Source organism: Anabas testudineus, chromosome 24 (assembly GCF_900324465.2).
Source record: "Anabas testudineus chromosome 24, fAnaTes1.2, whole genome shotgun sequence".
Classification (NCBI taxonomy): Eukaryota; Metazoa; Chordata; class Actinopteri; order Anabantiformes; family Anabantidae; genus Anabas; species Anabas testudineus.
In genome coordinates this window covers 1,168,571-1,185,871 of record NC_046632.1, presented here as the reverse complement: position 1 = coordinate 1,185,871, position 17,301 = coordinate 1,168,571, and positions in this window count along the sequence as shown.

Genomic DNA, 17,301 nt, shown 5'->3' with positions numbered 1-17,301 from the left:
GCACAGTACACTGTTGTCAGCACAGTCTTTGTTTATGTAGGGCAGTCATTTTTCCATTGCTTCCTACCGGAAGGTAAGCTGGTGGGAGAGTATAATAGGGTAATAGTTTTGCCATCTGGAAAAGGTATTAAACTACATTGTGGCATCTGTATGATTGATAGGGATTAGTTTAGTAGTTTAGTTGTACAGTAAATTCAGTTTAGCTTTACAGGAAGTTTTTTAATTACAGGATTATTCTATGCTTTTTGTTTCTGTTATATCAGATAACTGTCATATAATTATTTCAACTTACTGAAGTTAATGTGGAGGTGTTGTAATAGACCACTAGGATTCATTAAAGAGCTGCCAAGGGCCCTACCGCAGTCTAAAACCTCAGCGTCTAGTGTCTTTGCTCCCCACGATTTCACTAGCACATACACACCAGCAACAAGTAAAAGATATTATTCCCATACAGTCAGTGTATTATTCAAATCTGATGTTAGGATGTGATGTAGCAGAGGTCCTTAAACTATCAGCATTAACCAAAGAGGTGAGAGATAAAGAGGAATAAACCTCGGGGTCAGTGCCTCACCAAAGAGACGGCCTCACTCTCTGTTCTGCTGCTGTGTAAACTCCAGCAGCCGCATGAAGAGATGGATCCGCATGGCCGCAGTCTCCCCGGAAGGCCCTCATTGCCATGGAGCTCGTGCTGCCTGAGACACCTGATCGGAATTCAATCACGGCAGCCATTTGTGTGTGCTCTGTGTGAACAACTACTGCCCAGGAGACCGGCTGCTGCTGGACTCTCTGTCGACACAAATCTAACGCAGATCCATCTTGGGCTTCTGCTGCCAGTGTTCTCCCACAGCTCAATGACAAACTACTATTTTACAACAGCTGTTAGAATAGTGTCTTGGCATATGGACAATATTCAGACAAATTCATGAGGGAAGGATTTTGAGTGTTATTTACTTACAGAGGTGAATGAACCTTCTTTTGTTTAGACTGCAACACCAGAATGAGTAATATGCCATTATTATTTACCAGTAGAATACAGGCTGATGGCCTGATATCACTGTTACGTGTGTACGTTAGTCACAGCTCAGTAGTTAACACTTTATATCTTGTTTTTTAATCTCCACAAAGTGAATGTGTGCAATAAAGAAATAGCCTAATAAGCAAAACTAACCTGCTGATGGCTGTAGCATTATGTTTACTGGACAAACGTAGGAGTGCTATTAATCTTCACATCTAACACTGAAAAAGAAAGCAAATGGTATTTCCAAAAAAGTTCAAGCGATGTCCCTAAGGTGTGCTTAAACTGATTTAAAGTGGATATTGCAAACAGAACTGCAGGTAATGTCAATTTAAGACACCAATTCAATTCAATTCAAATTTAATTTGTATAGCGCCAAATCACAACAGAAATCATCTCAAGGCACCTTACAAAGTAAAACAAGGTCTTTTTTAAGATATTACAAAGTATAATTGTATGAAGATTTATAGAGAAAACCCAACAATCCCATTTTAGCAAGTAGTAGGCAACAATGGAGATGAAAAACTCCCTTTAGAGGAAGAAACCTCCACCAGAACCAGGCTCATGGTGAGCGGCCATCTGCCTCGACCGATTGGGGTGAGTAGAATTAACTAACTGGACTCCACATTAACTTAAAGACATCAACTGTTATGCTGGACTGCCTGCTGCCTACACAGCATGTAATCACCCATATGAGGATGGGTTCCCTGTTGAGTCTGGTTCCTCTCAAGGTTTCTTCCTGTTGCCTTCTCAGGGAGTTTTTCTTGCCACTGTCGCCCTCGGCTTGCTCATCAGGGACAATCTGATTATTATGATTCATACACATTCACTGTTCATGAACTGTTCTTTGGTTGTGTAAAGATGCTTTGTGACAATGTCAATTGTAAAAAGTGCTCTACAAATAAAATTGAATTGAATTGAATTGAAAGAGGAGAGAGAAAAGAACAGTGGGCAAAACAACAACAACAAGCAGCAAAAACACTGGGTAGGTTAGTAGGGCCAGTAACTCTGGAGATATTCAGCTCCAAGGCCTGCTCCTACCTGGAAGCTTGCTCCACAGAGGAGGTGCTTGATAGCAAAAGGCTCTGCCTCCCATTTTACATTTGGAAACTCTAGGAACCACAAGTAGAACTGCACTCTGAGTTTTACTGGGAAAATTCCCAGAAATAAATTCAATTCTGGATTTACAGGGAGCCAATGGAGGGAAGCTTATGTAAGAGAAATATGATCTCTCTTGCTAATCCTAAAAGGTACCTCTGACATTCCTCACAGTATTACTTGAGGCCAATGCTAAGTTATCTAGGGTAAGATTGTAATTAGACATAGTGTCTCTGAGATTTTTTGGACCAAACAACACAATCTCTGTCTTGTTTGAATTTAGCAGAAAGACATAGGAGGACATCCAGGCCTTTATGTCTTTTAAACATGCTTGAAGTTTGATTAATTGATTAGTTTCTTCTGGTTTCATATATATATATATATGAAATCAAAGGTAAGACATCTTTGAGCAGTCAAGTTGGAATGGGGTCTAAGAAACATGATGGGTTTATATTAAATGAATTACTGAAATTAATTCAGAATGATCTACAGGGATGAAGCAGTCTAAGTATGAGTGAGGTCTTACAAATGAATCTAGAGCTGTTGTACATATGAGTCCATACATACCTTTTGCAGGCAGGATCTGATAAAATTTTTATTTGTAAAAACATTCATAAAATCATTGCTGCTGAGAGTTAAGGGGATACTTGGCTCAGCAGAGCTATGACTCTTTGTCAGTCTGGCTAAAGTGCAGAAAAGAGACCGGAGGTTATTTGTTTCTATTAATGATAAATAATACTATTTATTCTAGCTTTATGGAGAGCTTTTATATATACTATACTAGTCATTCAAACATGTATCAAGCTTTAACATGAGCTAAAATTATTAGTATTATTCATTACCAAACTACTGAATTTGAATGTTTGAATGTGGTTGATAAGGAAGGGGAAAACACTAAAGAGGAAGTTTAGCATCAATCAGTAAATCTAATTGAGATTAAGATATGTTTTGCAAGACAAATGTGTATAAGTAAAAAATATCAAAACTTATATAAAACAATTTATTTAATAAAATGCTGTGATCAACAGTGTCACTGGACAGATCTACAGAGTCCCTATGTAACAGTGATGGTTCTTATCAAGTCACTTAAAGTAATCTGTATTTGCAAGCTGTGCTCTTTTTAAGCTTTGAACACATTCACATGACCCTCTGTATTTCATTGCCTCACCAGTACATGAAACACACTCCTCCACTGCAACTCCCTACCTCACCCCAATTACAATAAAGTCAGCTTTGCCATATTATCTCTAAAAAAAAACACTGGTGGTGACAATGAATTAGGTTTCAAAAGTGGTGGGGGACAAACTGAACCCAGGTGTTCTTTAACTAATATACTAGATTTGATTAAAACAAAATGTATAAATCATTTCCTTAATAATGTTGATTAACAGAAGAAACACAGCCATGCCACCTATCAGTCATCGTTAACATAGAAATGATGGCTCTCCATGGGCTTTAGTTCATGCTTTTCCTGCGCATTATGTTTCATCTTCAGTGTGATAAAACAAACAGAATGAGGGCAAGTTCTTGTGAACAGCAGGAAATTGCAAACAGTGATGGCAACGTTTGCAAAGATGACAACAAATACCATTTGTCTTCATAGCTGCAGGTAAATAATGAAGTTCAGTGAAGAGACGATGAGAGTCAACAGAATGAACGCTCCCACACACACTCCTAAGCTTCTCACCTTAGATCAAAAGCTCTTTGCTTTGAACCATTTGTCATCCCAAATGTCATATAGATTTATTTTACACATCAAATATAGTGCATCCAGAAAGTATTCACAGTGCTTTTTGGACATTTTGTTATGTTACACCCTTATTCCAAAATGGATTAAATGCATTATTTGCCTCAGAATTCTACAAAAAATACCCCATATTGCAAAAGTGAAAGAAGTTTGTTTGGTGCTAAAGGTGCTACAACAAAGTACTGAGCAAAGACTGTGAATATTTATGGCTATATGCTTTTTTTTGTTTTTTATTTTTAATACATTGCTCACAGATTAGACTTCTTTGACTTTCACATTATAGGGTATTTTTTGTAGAATTTAGAGGAAAATAATAAATGTAATCCACTTTGGAACAAGGCTGTAGCATATGTTACTGGCATAGGGTGATAAATGCAGCACTTATCCAATGCAGCATTGGAAAAAAAGATCATCTTGACTCCAGTTTGTCGTGAGCCAGGTAGACGAAGTGATGGATTGCTCTTTTACATGAATGCATGGAGGCACACATTAACATTTGTTCTGTTTGCAAAAACATGAAGCCATATTTCCATAAATGCAATAACACCACAAACTGCAGACACTTTTTTTTGTGTCTGGTTTGCTGGAGTCAGCATGTCTGGTCTGTTCTGGTCTCGCTCTGATCGGTTGCCACACGTCACATTTTGAAATCCTTCTAGAAAATCTGTGATATGTTTTTCTCTATTGTGCGCTTAGTTGGACCAAGAGTAGAAGAATCCATTGAAATTAAGAGTCAAAATCATTGTACAAACAAATATACTAGGCCAGTAAAGCTGATTCTCATTTTATACCATGATCATAATTTACATTTAGTCATATGTCTTTTTCCAAAGCAACTTACAAGTGAGATAAAAGGCAGGGTAAAGCGTAAGGACCTCTACTGGAGGTAGGCCACAGCCAGGATCAGAACCCCAGTCTCCCACATGGAGGGCAGCAATCTTACCATTACACTATCCAGTCATCATTAGTTGTTTACCTATACATGTCTTTTAGAGTTATTGCTATTTTCATGTGCTTCAAAACGTATGAATATAACCTGTTTTCAGTAATATTTATGGTAATTTTTCTTTCTCTTCTCTACAGAATCATTCAACATGCACATATTTTCCATAACTTTTAATGTCAAAGGTTTAACTGCAGGCAAAAGTCTGTTCTTAGTGTATGTGCATGTGTATGTGTATAGACTATATCTGTACAGTAAAAAAGCAAAGCACATTCTGATCTTTCAGAGGACTTATGTATGTAAAGGGACAGACAGATTACTACTGTATATGTATACTTGGTGGGCAAAGTGGCAAACAAAAAGTTGGAAATGAAATACAGGAAATGCAGTGAGGAGCACACCACAGAAGATGACAGAGCTCCTAGCAACAGTAATTTAATTTTTATTCAGGTGATGCCAAGGGCAAATGCCCACTCAAGGCCAAAGGCCATTTAAACTACTATGTTAAAAATCTATTTCATTCTCTATTAAAAATTGCGGTAATATGCAGTAAAAAAAAATATGCAGCATTTATTTTTCTTTAGACAGGAGATTTTGAATATGATGCTTGCTTATCTAAATTATGTAATGATGACAATTTTCCAGACTTGGTTTTGTTTTTCTACTAATCTAGATATCTAACCTTTACACAAGAGTAAGAATCAAGTACACTTGCACAGGAAGGCCCCCATAAACTGAGCTAACCTTTACATGCATTGCAATATGTGATGTCATCAGTTAAATGTATTATTGAATTTTTGATGATATAAATTAGATTTTCTTATTCTGACAATTACCTTCTTTGCACTGGCCCATTACTACATCATCAACCCCCATTACCTGCTTCACAGTGGGCTACAGAGGGCTGAGCAGCCAGCTGTAGCCTGCCAGGTCTGCTCCCAGCTTTCTGAAGCTAATCTGGACTAAAGCAGCTACAGAGAGGGGGATTAGTGAACTGAAAAAGAGAAAAGAAGGAGGAGAGAGCTGTTAATATTCAACAGTGGAGTGCAGAGTCTGCTTTTTGAGGCCTACTGACATTATCAAATGGATTGACATTTCAAATATTTGCAGTGCTCAGCGGGTCCAAATGTGGTATAAGTGAACCATGGGCCTCCCCTGGTAAACCATGCATGGCCATTTCATCACAGGCACAGAAATGAGATCCAACAACCTCTGCTTCTCAGACCTTTACAGCGCAGACAATGCAATCTGTGGAGCAGGTACTTTCCTCTAAACAGGCCATTGCCCTGCATAAACTGCAATAGCTTAAGTGCAAGAGGTGCATTTCCAAGCACGGGCACTGAATGATTCATTTAGGTCAGAGTGCTAACAGAGCATGTACGCTGTGTCCTTTTAGCTACAGCAGATATTTCTCACAAGCGCCCCAACATCTGCTCCCTGACGTGACGGTGTAGCACTAATCCACACAACCTTGGAATCAGGCTGCAGTAATGACAGCACGTTAGTGGTGTGTTTCCCATCTGAAAGCTTGTGCAAAAGCTAAAAGATGCTGTCACAACCATCGTAGTGCTGTGAAACTAATCTTGCCAAAACAGATTAAACTCCGTGAGTGTATATGTCCCAGTTCAGCCGCATGAAAATACGTCTTGGCACAGCAAAGATATTAGAGATTCATAGAAATCCAGATAAAGGCAAGAAAACTGACTAAACTCACTTGTGTAACACTCAAATACGAGATCGGCTGATTGAGGCGTCTACAATGAAACAGTTTTTGTTCTAAAATTAGCTCAGTTCTGCTTCTGTTGTCAGATGAAATCAGAGTTAAACGGCGCTTGTGGCTGCAGCTGCTGTCACTCTGATGAGTTTTACATGCTGTTTTCATTCTGTAACTTCACTTTTTAATTTGTCTCCAAAGCATCTAGCATGAAACCATTTAACAGAGCATGTAGTAATACAGTCTGTTTCTATGTTTTAGCTTCACTCCGTTTCTTATTTATTAGCAAGTTAAAAAAGAGTTTTAAGTAGTACTGCTGCTACTTGACCCGTCAGCCACCTACGTCTATAACAAAAAGGTAATATTAATTATAACTGGCCACTACTGACTGATATACTGGAAGAATCTGCATTTAATCCACCAAAGCATGTCAGACCATAGGTTATGGAGCATGTGAATATGTACTACTTCCATAAATGACATGACAGTTGGAGAAAACGCGAATATGTCAACATGAAAAGCGGTTTTCTATAAAGGATATCTCCATGTGCTCACTCACATCACTGAATCTGCATTCAGCTTCTCACCTCAGCCAAAACCTCAGCAAATCCTCTGTGGCTTATGTGCTGCTGCACAGACCCATTGATGGGTCATTTGTTGTGGCAGCTTTGAGTTTTGGGACAGTTACAGTGGCAAGAAAAGGTGTGTGAGTCTTTTAGAATGTCATGGTTTTCTGCATTAAGCTGTCATAAAATGTGATTTGATCTTCATCTAAGTCAAGAGTATTAACAAATATAATGTACCTTAAGTAATAACACAAAAAAATTCTGACCCTTCATATGTCTTTATTGAGAACAACCATATAAACTTCACAGTGTGAAAAAAAAGCTAATTCTAGTCAGGTGTAAGCATAAGTTAAGAAAATTAGTTTGGAGGTGTGGACTAGAGCTACCTATAAAAAAATTAATTATTATTCTTACTTTTAACATTAACATTCAAACTTTTTAAGGTTGCACCACACAAGAATGAATGGATGTGCTTATGTGAGCCATGCCTCACCAAAAGGAGCTTTCAGAGGATCTATGATAAGGAATGGTTGATTTACAAAAAGCTGGAAAGGGTTACAAAGTGATGTCAAAGACTTCAAATTCACCAGTCTACAGTTAGGTAAACAATCTACAAATGGAGACAAGTTTGGGACTGTGGCTACTCTACCGAGAAGAAGAAGTGAGCAGCCAATCAAAATGACCCCAAGAGCACTCATTAATTAGGTAGAAGACAAAAACCTAGAGAGACAGCCAAAGATTTGAAGGGATCATTGGAACTGGCTAATGTATGTATGTATCTATGTATGTATATGTATGTGTGTAAAACATTGAACTAGCAGTTAGCAATTACTAAAATGAACATTGCTGCACACCGGAAGTTTGTCAAAGAGCACATTGACACTGCATAGCTGTATTAGCAAAATGTTTTGTGAACTTATTTTGAACTATTTGGAAAGAACTCACAGCACTACATTTAGCGTAAAAAGGTCACTGCATTATGAAAACATCATACTCAACCATACTTTGCAGTTAGGATAACTGTAAAGTATGGTGGTTAGAGCATTTGGTGGACTGTTATGTCAGTCAGTAGCACCAGTTGAGTGGTCAACGTGCGTCTTTCGACTTGTTTACCTTTGCTGTCCAAGAAAATGTCATTGCCTGGAATAAAGCTCTGGTACATTTGTGATGATATGCCTCACTAAATACTATAATCTGTGGTCCGCACACACATGTATAAATCTGGATGTGTATTTCTGTCTGAACCCTACCTGAACCTGACACAGTTGAGTTTGTGTAGAATTTTTCTAGTATGTGCCTCTCTTGTGCTAGAGTCTGAGGAAGATCTATGGTGCAAAACATCAGTCTTTCAAACCCTACCTAAACCTTAACACCTTTTAAATCATGTTCAGGTTCAATGTCTCTTTTCATCATATTGTGTACTTCATTATTTTCTACTTTATGATGGTGTGAAAACTGACAAAAGTTGAACACACCAACAAATCTAAAAATCTTGGGGCATTATCTGTCACTGGAACATAACTCGGTGCATTTTCTGTACTTAAATACAAATCTGACATACTTGTACTTTACATTTACAATTGTCACAATTGAAAACACGGTTAGTGATTCTAAGGCACTGGCATCACTTGGTGAAAGGTGTGATAAGCAATGTTATTGTTATGTATGATTTGATCTAAAGGGAGAATGTACAGGCTAAATAACAGTGGCCCAAGAAACAAACCCTGGGAGACTCCCCATGTCTTGATCTTCTCAGACTTATTTTATGATCACAGTGGGTTTAATAGAGCTTTTTGACTGGAAACAGCTATCTGCTGTGGTTGAAAACATTGCTGAGGAGATTATTAAAACTCAGTCAAACAATAAAACTGACAAGCAAGAAGACGCTAAAATGTGAGTGAGTATTTCTCTGTGGATTAAAACCTTTCAAATATCCTTTAACCATTTGGTCCAATGTTAATATAAAACCGTTGATTACTGCAGCTTGAAATAATGCTGCTAAAAGTGCATTTTAACCTACTAAAGGTTTCTAATGTTCATATATAAAACACTATGAGAATGGTTAAAGGGTTTTTCTTTTTGTATTCAGTAACCAAGACTCTTCTTACAGAGCAGTTTGTCACTGCAAAAATATCAACCGCACTTTGCCACTGTATGCTGGTTAACCCTCTAATCATTTGAGCTAAGAGATTATTTTGCCAGCCATGACTGGGTTTCATTTTTCTCTGGCCTCCACCTTTTGCTGTTTGGCTTTATGGTTGATTTAATGCAACTTGCAAGGTACTGCAGACTGGAGAAGAGAGAAAAAAGGGAGAGAAATGGAGAGAAAGTGTGTGTGAGTGAAAGGAAGTGAAATAGCACTCTAGTCATCAGGACAGTGACTCACTCTCACACTGTTACACTATGTTCCAATGCATAAATCAAGACACAGTCAAGTCCAAAAACAACTGAGTGCAGAGAAATCCGTCTACACTTGTCCTTTACATCAGCCTTCATGTCTGTGTTGCTGCTTTGTATGAAGACAACTTACACAATTAATGCAATAATGTGAAATTAAATAGCTTTACTGTCAGTGCTCACCCCTGACTAATGCATACCTTGGCATTTTGGTGCTGAATGAGGCCCAGAGGTGTAATGTCTTGGTTGGGGTTGATGACAGAGATTAGTCTTAACAGCAGGCGGCATGGTCGGATCAGGCCTGGTCAAGGAGAAGCTCATCATTAAATGCTGCCTCTGGTTTTCAAATGTTCTGCATTGTACATTTAAATGCTCCTAATGAGACTCTTAAAGACCAAGAGTGTTACCATCTCCCTCAGAGGAGCTGCTGTCTCATTGTTCACCGTGTCTGGCATCAGAGAAATCTCTCAAATCTGTTGCCCCCCGGCTGTGGTATACAATTAAAACACTTCAAGAGGATCCATGTGATTTATTCAAAAAATAAATGAGCTGTTTAGAGAAACACCTGAAAACAATTACGGCCAATACTCAAAGCATAGTGAAAGATATATCAGTGGCAAGGTGGGGTTCCGCAATTCACCCTGGAGCACTTTTTCTTTTATTAATGATTTTTCTGCTACATTGGGGTGTTATGAAACATGATTAATGTATTATAGAAGTCTGTAAACTGTAAGGAAGCCAGGCTGCTATGTCTGCCTCTGTTCATGTTTTTTGTATGAGTCCCCCTGAATGCAGCATAGAAAAGGTGTGGAGGGAGGAGGTTTCTGGAGTTGTCCGATTGCTCGAAAAGCATTTCTGAGGACTGACATTCAGGCTGCTAGTTTAAACGTAGTACCTGCACCTTTCTTCTCACAAACAGGGCAGAGAGTCTGTCAGGAGCAGGGCCTCAAACTTCTCAAAGGGACATCTATTAATACAGCTATTCAGGTGTACTGGGATTAATGCTGCAGAAATGTGTTTTTAGTTTTTAGTTTGGTGTTTTAATACTTGAGGAAACCATATATATGCATGCGGAATGAATGTGGTGGGGACTATATATGGTTGATACAAACATACTGTACGTAGAACCCTGCATTATTCTGTGGTTCTCCATCTACTGGTTTAGATCTCAGTTTTTGGAGACTGTGATCAAAGAATTAGCATACTTACTATTTTATTTGCATAGCATTTGTTATTTGCAGTGGTGTTTGTTGTGGAAAATTAATGAAAAGCTTGTTTAAAAGTCCAAATATTTAGTAAGTAAGAGTTTTGAGGCAGATTAATTATTTCTACACGTGCCTGTTCACAAAAATAAGAAAAGTTGATGACACAGTCTAAAGTGCACAAAAACATAGTGAGTCATTAATATATTGAGTTTTTCATATTTTCCTAATAAATCAAGCAATCTTCAGTAAGACCTAGAAGAAACCCTGCACATGAACTTCACACTGATCTCTGTCACCCACTTATTCAGTAAATCTGACATGTCATGACTGTGGCGGCAGCAATCCTGGTAGTGGCTGTAATCACAGAGGTTGTGGCGGGCAAATCTTCAGACACCCATTTGTTAGCTGAGTCAGCAGACAGTTGGGTGGAAAGCTGGCAGATTAGTCGGTGAATCTACGGGTAAGCGATGAGAGTAAGAGAGTCTCTCCTCTGTGATTAAAGACTGTAGCTCCTGACATGCATGATAGCCCTGTGACTCCGGTGACCCCAGCCTGGAAGATAAAGTGATGTCTGTCTATCTCTGTGCCACGTCCTCAGCTACAGTTATAATTCACAGCCCCCCTGTGAAACCTTTTTACAGCTTCCCCACAGCCACTTCATGCCATCCTAACTGCATCACTCCCTCGGCTGGAGAGCTTTGCAGGATGCATTATAAAGAGAAGAAAAAATGGAAACAAAAATGAAATGTAGATACAAGGAACATCTTAAACAACCATGATGAAACAGAAGTCCTGCAAAAGAAAAACTCAGGAAGTTTAAAGGGTTTATGCTCTTAAATTGCCGTTATACCAGAGGCTTTACATGCATATAGTAATACCTCATATATATCTGTCCAGGCATCTTATTAATTCAGATGTAGTTCAGGAAATGAATCACACTGTAAATGTTGATCAACACACGCCCACCAGTAAAACAGCCATCATCATCATCTGTTCCTCTCCTGCCCAGTGCAGTAATCAGGCCAACGTATCATTTCTGCTATGCCGCTGAACTGGAGCTCACTCTCTGTAGTCTGTGATATGTTACATTATGTATGTGATGGTTTGCAGTGTGTGATATGTGGAGTGATATAAGATGCATTATATACAAATGTATGAGGTATGATGTGGCCAGTATTGTTTCAAGAGAAGTAATACATATATATATATATATACACACACACATATATACTGTATATATGTATATATGTTGTACAAAATTGAACACATTCACACAGGTCTAACTACTCAGAAGAGGACAGCACAGAGCCTCTCTCCACTGAGAATACTGACCTGGTGCATGTAGTATTCAACTTGCACACTTGAAAGCAGGAGGGTGGCCACTTGCTCAGATGGGGTGTTTTTCCCACGGATTTCACTTGGAATCTAGTTGGTCAGATACTGTGAATTGCCTTTGCAAACAAATGATACTAGTTTCACTTTGGATGAATATCAGAAGAAAAACACCTGGGTAATGAACTTATGTCTGTGCTTTACGGGCCCAACATGTTTTTAGGGTTGGGTTATTGCATTGAAATTTGCACCAGTCAAGAAGACAGATTTCAGTACACAAGAGAACAAAGTATACAGACATTTAAATGCATGAAAGGGAAGTTAGTTTTTGTAAAATAAAGAAAAAAAAGGCAGCTGAAAGATCCCTGAAGTCTATGTATGAGCCTAGTGGAATACTTATGGAGGCAATCTTGCTGGTAATCCAAGAGAGTGCTGAGATGATGGAACAATGCATTATGTTTAGAAGGGGTAGAGAGAAATTGACCAGTCTGCATATGGTGACAAGTAGAATGTATGAAGAGGCACATTATAGGAAAGTGATAGTGGAACAAAGCTGAGGATGAAGTTTCAGTTCACACATGGTGCTACCAGGGCGCATAATTCCCCTGGCTGAGGATCATGGAAATGGATCACATCACTGTTGTTTGCTCATTAGACAGAGTGGAATTCAGCATGATGTTAACAACCACATCACCTTGCTCCTGTGTTTTTAACTTGTTTATGCAGCAGACATTTATATTTGCCGGTAGAGTAAGGAGAGGATGATCCATCACAAGCTGCAGTTAATAAAATTACAGCTCACGCTGGCTCGTGCGTCCCTTTGATTCATCACCTGCTGCCCGCGGCTTCATGCCACACCCTATCAGCCTTGGCTACTGAAAACCTCCAGTCCAGGATAGTGTTTGGGGAAATCACAAGCATAAAAAGGGTAATGTGGTTTTGATGAGCAAATGCTTTCTGGGGGGATGCTTCACTGTGATGTCTAACAGTAGAAATGAGCATCCTTTTAATGGGTGGATGCAGGGGCGTGTGGCCCCAAATACCTGAGCTGGTATGGGTGGTGTTCGGTGCCACCATCACAAGAGGATGGGGTAAGGTGGGTAACTTGCAAGGAGCAGATGGAGGCAGCTGCTGCAGCCTGGGGGTGACCTATATGAGGGAATAGCACATCTGTAACAGCTGACAGGCCAATAAGGGCTCAACATCCCATTATCATCCACAGCAGGAGGATGCATCGCAGCAGGACGTCTGCACAGAATCACAGATAGGCACAACCGAGTTTCCTCTGCAGTAATCAGTGAGGAAACTGCCGTGCAACCGAAAAATTATTTCACTTACTTATTCTACTGTTTCTCTCCAAACCTCCATTTACTACTACAATGAATATAGCATTATTATTATCATATCTTGGCAATTTTATTTGTCAGTTAATTCAGGAGCAAGGACCAGCAATTAGCAGCAAAATACAACACCATAAAATTACTATTAGTTTCTCCCCTCAGTGTTGATGTCAAGGGGGGTTTAAAGTACTATAATGGTAACAGCAGCGTTTGTAATGAGCTATAATATATAATAAGCAACCTTGTCTCACAGGAAAATGAGACAACTGTGCAACTGTGTTCTAAGCAGACGTTGTAGACTAACTACAGAAGCTGAGAGAAGTAAAACATGAGAAACAGAAATATAAATCTAGGTATCATCAGTATAAAGATGGACATTAATATCAATATAGTACAAGAAATTGCAGAAAAGATACCTTTTATGCACAACACAACAGTGTAGTGGTTAGCACTGTCACATCACCACCAGAAGGACCTGAATTTGAATCCACTGGTCAGCTGGGTATCTTACTGTGTGAAGCTTGCTTCTAGTGTCTGTGCGCGTTTCCTCAAGAAACTCCAGGTAGATTGATGGTTACTCAAAATACATCCATAGCCCATAGTCAAATGTCAGTGTGAATTGTTGTCTGTCTCTTTAGGTTCAGCCCTGAGAAAGAGTGCCAACCTGTCCAGGTGGTACATAAGGTGATCTACTCTTCCTCTCGCCCAATAAGAACTTTGATCGGCTCAAGCACCCGTGCAACTGACATGGCCCCTTTTAACTTGATAATTGATTTGAAGGTAATGTGCAGTAAAATGTAACTATGAACTGCACACAGCAGGCTATGTAGCCTGAAATTAAAAATGGAAATGGAATTTATCAGTATAAAAATAAGTATCAGAAACTGACTAACACATCACAACAACCTTTTACATAAAAAAGAAATAACGAGATGATTAAGTATGATACAGTGCTACTAGGATTCCAAATGACATCTTTTTCTAATTTCAGGCTACATAGCCTGCTCTCTGATTTAGCATTAAATTTCAACCTGCAGTCAACAGTGTAATTGAGGTTTTCCATTCAGATAATGTGTTGTAATGTCATCAGTAGAAACAATAGTCGAACAGACAATGTGATGGAAATACAACAGGTGAAACAGCTAAAGTATTTTTAGTACATTAGTTCCTGATAAAGCCTTTAATGCTGTAGATGTGGTTGAAGGTAGAAAGTGTTACTATCATCATCTTGAGATATGAGAGAAGAGCTGTGTTTAAAATCTAGTGAAAGCTGTGGGAATGAGAAGCCAGGCAGCTCCATTTACACTCTCATTACTGGGAGTGAGTCTCTGTGTAACACAGAGATGACTGGAAATGGCTCCCAGTCTCTCTATACTCACTGTGCACTGAAGCACGACGGAGCAGCCAACTGCCAGCGCCAGGATGTGTTGACGAAGACGAATGACGATGCTTTGTTCGCTCCGTGTGTGCAGTTTTGTTGCCACACAAGTGGAGAGAAGTAGAGGTGTTTGTGAGAGCCAAAGGAGTTCACAAAGCACTGCTGAAGATTGCCAGGTTGCTTCCTTCCTGTTACTGATCAGTAACAGTATTGTGCTGCTGAAAGAAAAGAAGATGGGGGGGGGGGGGACCGAGCCACCACAAATCAATACGAGAAAAGCAGATGAATAGATTTCCTATTCAAACACTCCCACAGTTGCTCTGCTAATGACCCAAAGGGCTGTATCCAAAGTGTTGAACATGGGAATGCACTCAGAGGGGTAGGTGCCACGATCAAATCATAGCCAAGATGTCCGCTTCTCTCTCCACGCTCTTATTCCTCACATACATTTTAAACCCAGACGTTAATCTCCATCTCCTGACGTGTCGTTTCTTCTTCCACTTCACCCAAAGTGGCATAAATAACTGCCTTTGGTTTACAGCGTTGACAATTTGGTTTTATTCTCTGTATAAAATTTATGTATTTAATAAAAACCAGCATATATCTGACGAGGCCACGCATCGCTGTCCAGCCGCTGTTCTCATGTATCATCCTGGCTGCCCGCATTGATGGTGTCTCACCAGTGGCACTGGACAGCTCTCAAATAATGAGGTAGCAACGAGGTATATTAATGTCAGTCAGGGTTGTAAAAAGTACAAATATTAGCGGTGAAATGATAAAACAAACCAATGTTCTGTCTACCTGTTGCACTTTACTGTAATTCACCTAGTATAAATGGGTTTAACTTGAACTGTTGCTTTGTTTACATCCTGTCTGATCATCTAGCTGTTTGGATTTCCTACCTTTTCCCTCTTCTTTCTAATGATCTCAGCCATCAAATTTCATGAATAAAGGTTTATTATTGCGGATTGAAATGAGTGTTGTAATAAGTTATGAATCGCAGGGAACTGTTTTACAGCCTTCTAAAGCTGCTTGCATGGCTGCAGTCCTAAATCATTTTGGAGAATATGAAGATTGACTGCGATGACACAGATTCTAGACGACTGTGACAAAGTGAATTGCATTACACTGTAGTTATGACCTGGTTTCTTTTCTATATGGGACATCCTATTGTTTGTAATTCCACTGTGGTTCTGAAAGGCTCCCTGCACACAATAGCTTTCATAACAACTCAATAAGAGCCTGTTGATTTTCTACTTTACTAAGCCGCCTTTTCAACCTTGAACTATGAGAATGACAATAAGAAAGCAACGGCATCCAACTTCCCTTGTCTCGTCTGATCCTCATCTGATCCTCTCCTGACTTTTTGCCATCTGCTTTGCTCCTGCTTATCAGCCTGCTGCTCATCAGATCACTGAATTGTTCACAGAATTATCTGAAGTCTGTATCTCTGCACCCAGCATATAGTTATTAATGAAGAGAAGACACACAGACTCAAAAGAAGGAAAAATGTAGAGTTTATTTATTTTTGCAGAAATGAGCTGTGCTGGTGGGTCTGACTTTCTCTGGTGCTTGATGTTTTACTAATACTTTCATACATTTGATTTGTCCACACAGTTTGAAGGCTTATTTTGTCACATTTGTTTCAAACTTAAATCTAAAAAACATTTAACCTTGGTATCATGAAATCCTGACACATTGAAACAAAGTCGGACACGTTTGAGAAATAAATACACATTTCAGTGTGAACAGAGCCTAACTTCATATTAAATATGATCCATGGAATACTGTTGAGCCAAGTGGTAGATGTAACCTCATCATGTAAACCTGTTAATTATATTTTACTCAGCTTTGAATGAAAACATCTGTGACTATAGACTGAGCACTTAGTATGAGAAGCATCATTTAATCCTATATTTTCTTGAATTGGTTGTTGCTCATGTTTGATGCACACATGTGATGTGATGTGACCACTTGTAGTTTTTCAAAAAATATTCCATCGTGGATTTGTTGGAGACCAATCTGACTTCCAAAATGTTTGACATCCTCTCTCCCTCCCCTTCAACATAATGTGTTGGTTTAAAATTAAAAGATGAATATGAGACAAAGCCCTGAACGTCCGCTTTTCAGATGTGTTCTATGAGATTTATTGTTGCTCTGAAACACTACTCCTGATCTTAGCCTTGCACCGGCCAGCAGGGTGCTGTGTCATGCATGTTAGGTTCATTGGTGACTCTAAATTGCCAATGTGGAAGGTTGTCTGTCTCTGTATGAACTGGCAACATGTCCAGGGTGTACCCCGCCTTTCGCCCAATGACAGCTGGGATGGGCTCCAGCACTCCCGTGACCCTTCAGCGGACAAGCAGTTAGGAAAATGGATGGATAGTGTTGGGAGCACACCACACACAATCACAATGGGTTGGTCAAGGAAGACAAAAACAACACCTGAAGACAAGAGCACAGTGAGAGCTGTGAAGACAGAACTCAAAACACCAGTCAGTGACACCACCAACAACCTACAACAGCAGAGTTAACAGTAAGACATCTACACATCCTTTTACTGGCA